Below are 5,000 nucleotides of genomic sequence, written 5' to 3' on the forward strand. Positions count from 1 at the left end.
CTCTCTCTCTCTCTCTCTCTCTCTCTCTCCCTCTCTCTCTCTTCTCTCTCTCTCTTCTCTCTCTCTCTCTTTTTCTCTGTCTCCCCACTGTTGGGTCCTCCCTCTGAGCCTTGTGTTCCGCCTCTTGCAGACAGGCTGGGAGTTTCTTCCTGGAACCCTGGATCTGGACAGCGTCCTCTGACCACCCACTGTCAACGCCCACTCGTCGCCCAGACCAACCACGATTGGACCTGCCTTCTGGACACAGCGCCGCCGAAGATCGGACCGCGCCATTCCCCCATTGGGACATGGACCATTGAGCCATGCAGAGACAATGGGACAGTAGGACACATGGAAGAGGGTTGGGTTCTCCCGCGTGTAATCAATAAATATTAATAACCTTTCTTGCAGGTCATCTTATTTTAGGAAGATTAGCTCTGAAGTGCGAACCCACCCCAAGGTGTTCTGCCCACGCAGACAAGGCGCCGGTCAGCGTGCAGGCAGGAACACTACACCCCACCCCTGAAATAACCTGAGATAAGGTCTGTCTACATAACCCTGGCTGTTCTGGAACTTGCTATGTAGACTAGGCTAGGCCCAATCTCAGAGATCCACTGGCTCGGCCTGCACCACCATGTCCAGCCCCTTCCACTTGTTTTGAGATTCGATGAGTTGCTCCTATTTCCTGCTCAGCATACGAACCTTGTCATTCTATCTCTACTTCTCATCTCGGTGTTGGGGTGCTGGGATTATAGATGCACATCCCCAAATCTAGCTTTATACCTGGTACTGGAGGAAGGACGGCAAAGTCATCAGGCTTGCACCAGAAGCAATTTTACCCCCTGAGCCATCTCCCTGGCCTCTCTCTCTCAGCTTTCTGAGCTGGTATTATGTCTGTGCACTGTCATGGCTGGCTTCTTTATTATTTATGTGTGCCTCGAGTCTGTCTAGGGGTCTGTTAGTCAGTCTGTTAACTACCATCGATTGCCTGAGGCAGCTGCAACAGAAAACACCTGGCTGTAAATAGTTTTGACAAATGGGTCTGGGGAGAAGTTTGTAATGCAGGGAGATCTTGAGTTTATTCAGAAAAAGGTGCCTTTCAGGGATCTAGCAAGCATGTGCTGTCCTGTCTGGTTTGGAGAATGAGGTATCAGAGCCCCTGAGCTGTCAATTCCCTCGAGAGCCAGGAATGTGGGCTTCATTGAGCTGGAGAGAAAGGGACAGAACAGGGCGAAGGGAAACCGCCACGAAGCCTGCTGCACTCGCTGAGGTTTGGCTGCTCCCCAGCCCCCCTTCAGTAAATATGCAGTGTGTGGCCAGCCTCTGGGTCGTTGCCAGAATTCTGCAAAAGTTGCTTTTAGAAATCTTGGCAGTTTTTCTGGGACATTTATGGAGGTGTGAATTTTTTTAACTGATCATTTTTATTTAACTGGTTAGGATTAGGGTTAGGGTTAGGGTTAGGGTTAGCAAAGGCTGGGTGGGCAGGGTCTTATGTAGGGTTAGGGTTAGGGTTAGGGTTAGGGTTAGGGTTGGGGTTATCAAAGGCTGGGTGGACAGGATCTTATGTAGCCCAGGTTGACCTCAAATTGTCACTGTTTGGTTTTTGCTTGGTTTTTGCTTTTTACTTTTTTTTTTTTTCTAGACAGGGTTTCTCTGTGTAGCCCTGGCTGTCCTGGAACTCACTTTGTAGACCAGGCTGGCCTGGAACTCAGAGAGGTCCACCTGCTTCCATGTCCTGAGTGTTGGGATTAAAGGCGTGTGCCACTCTGCTGGGTAATTGCTTGAGTGGCTTTTTGACCGGACTTCACACTAAATCCTGAGTTGCCCTTGAACTTATACCATGGCATGTGTGTGGGGTTCCCAGGCCAACAACTTGCTCTCCATGTGGGTCCCAGGGATTGAATTCAGGTTGTCAGCACGGGTGTCCTTACACTGAGTCATCTCAACGGTCCTGGGAGTGAAATTTCAAGACTTACAGTTCTTTGTTGCTCGTTCTGGGGATAAAACCCAGGGCCCATGGTCTCCCACTGAGCCCACGCCAGCCCTGAAAGACTTTCCGTCTGCCATGTTCCCACTTCCCCCTCAGTCATGCTTGGTAGCTGAATGGACCTGTGATAATTTCTTTAACTCATCCCTTGTGAATGGACATTTAGAATACTTTCAGACCTTGGCAATTACATGTAATGTTGATGATGAACATTATAGATCTGTCACTTTGTGCCTGTGCAGCGAGCTGTGAAATAATCCCCCAAGGTGGAACTGTTCGTCAGATATACACGAGTTCATGATCTCAGGAGCTGCAGACCCGCATCCTCCACACGACTTAGCAGAACTAACTGACATTCCCACCCAGGACACAGGAGCCCCTGCACCCTCACAGTCTTGTCAATAGAAGGCCTTCTCTTTTGTGTCTGGAGGTGTGTGCATTCGTGAACACACATGTCTGCATACATTAGAGGCCAGAAGTTGACACCTGGAATCTTCCTCAATTTCTTGTTTTCTTTTCTTTTTGCCTGCCTGTATGTCTGTGGACCATGTACATGCCTGGGGCCCCTGAGATCAGAAGAGGGTATTGGATGCCCTGGGACTGGAGTTACAGATGGTTGTGAGCCACCATGTAGGTCCTGGTAATCTAACCCAGGTCCTCTACAAGAACAACCAGTGCTCCTAACCACTGAGCCACTGGACCAAAAGCTCCAGCCCTGTTTTTGTGACAAAATGTCACGGTATAGCCCTGAGTAGTCTGGAGCTGTCTATGTTGACCAAATGGGCCTCAAGCTCACAAAGATGCACCGATCTTGGCCTCCTGAGTGCTGGGACTTAAGGTATTGACTGCCCTGTCTAGTGTCCCATCTGTTCTGGGTTGTTTTTTAGTTTAGTTTAGTTTAGTTTAGTTTTTAAAGATTTATTTATTTTATGTATATGAGTACACTGTAGCTGTCTTCACGCACACCAGAAGAGGGCACTGTATCTCATTATAGATGGTTGTGAGCCACCATGTGGTTGCTGGAAATTGAACTCAGGACCTCTGGAAGAGTAAGCAGTCAGTGCTCTTAACCACCGAGCCAGCTCTCCAGTGCCAATCTGGTTTTTTGAGACAGGTTCTTCCACTGAAACTGGAGCTCACCAACAAAGCCGGATGACCAGCAAGCCCCAGGGAGTCCCTCCCCCTCAGCTTCCCCAGTGCTGGAATTACAGATGCCCAGCTCCACCCCCATCTCCTAACACCCCCCCGCCTCCCCCCGTATCCCCCTCACTGTGCAAGTGCTGGGATTGGAACTCAACTCTATAGACCAGGCTGGCCTCAAACTCAGTGATCCTGCTACCCCTGCCTCTGCACGGAGACTAAAGGCATGCACCACCATCACTTGGTGGAACTCCAGTTTTCATGGTCACAAGGCAAGCATGCACTTTACTGACTGAGCCATCTCCCCATGACCTAACTAACATTTACATTTTACCACTTTTGTAGGTGACAAAAAGTAACTTCCCTGAGTGTGCTCTTGTAAGTACTAGTGTATCTACCTTGGTTTGTTTGAGACAGGTTCTTGAGGGGCAGGAGACCCCTGGCCTGGTGGGGGTGGGGGTGTCTAGGTACCTGATTATTTTTGTCTCTCAGCTCTTGGTACATAAATGCTTTTGGCTTTTCTTTTTAGGATAGGATAATGGTGAGAAGTACTCAGTACAGCACCTTGTACTTAGTAAGTACCCAAGAACTATAATCCATTGTCCTTGTTATCTACACTTGGCACTGTTAAACCTGTGACTGTCGCTCCTCTAGAAGCTTGGAGTTGTGTATACATGTGGGGACCTTCTTAGAGTCCCCACAAATGCTTGGTCTTCCTACCTGGGTCAAACCTAAGACGCTTCAGGGAGGTGGACTGAGGTCACATGGAGACACACATGCGCACACACATGTACACACACGCACGCATGCACACACACGCGCGCACACACACACACACACACACGCACAAAACAGAGGACTGGAATTTTAGAGGAAAATGTCTTTGAAACTCTCAGCCCAAGGTTCAGTTTGTAGCTTGCATGTTAAACTTGCTGAGAGCCGGGCGTGGTGGTGCACGCCTTTAATCCCAGCGCTTGGGAGGCAGAGGCAGGCGGATTTCTGAGTTCGAGGCCAGCCTGGTCTACAAAGTGAGTTCCAGGACAGCCAGGGCTACACAGAGAAACCCTGTCTCGAAAAAACAAAAAACAAAAAAACAAACAAAAAAAAACCAAAAAAACTTGCTGAGAATCCCCCCACTCCCTCCCCCCCACTCCCTTCCCAACACCCTCTCCCCCACACCCCCTCCATGAATGGCTGGGGGCAGGGCAAAGCATTAGCACAATTACATAGCATGTACAAGAACCTGGTTTTCATCCCCAGAACCGCATACAAACACACAAGCAGGAAAGATGATTTGTGGAATACATGTGTCATAGAAACCGTTTTGTCATGTGGGTTGTGTACAGCATAGGCGAGCCTCCAGGTCAGCACCCCTGAACTCTTGATCTCCTAGCTTCCACCTCCCAAGGATGACAGACACTGTGCACCTCCGTTGCTGTGATAACTCACCCTGTCCACAAGAAACCCAGGGGAGGAGAGGGTTGCTATGGATCACAAATCCAGGTTGCTCTGATACTGGGACTGAAGGCAGGAACTCCAGCGCTGATCACACCAAGCGCAGCCGCAGGAGGGCAAATCCATCTTTTCCTGCTTCTTCTGCTCAGCTAACTCCCTTCTTTTCTTTCCAAGATGGAGTTTCTCTGTGTAGCCCTGGCTGTCCTGGAACTCACTTTGTAGACCAGGCTGGCCTTAGAACTCAGAGTTCTGCCTGCCTCTGCCTCCCGAGTGCTGGGAATAAAGGCGTGCACCACCACGCCTGGCACTTTNTTTTTTTTTTTTTTAATAATGTATTTTTATTTTATGTGGACTGGTATTTTGCCTGTGTGTATGCCTATGTGAAGGTGTCGGATCCCCCTTGGGCTGGAGTTATAGATAATTGTGATCCAACATGTGG

The sequence above is a fragment of the Mus pahari genome, chromosome 23, assembly GCF_900095145.1.
Source record: "Mus pahari chromosome 23, PAHARI_EIJ_v1.1, whole genome shotgun sequence".
Taxonomy (NCBI): Eukaryota; Metazoa; Chordata; class Mammalia; order Rodentia; family Muridae; genus Mus; species Mus pahari.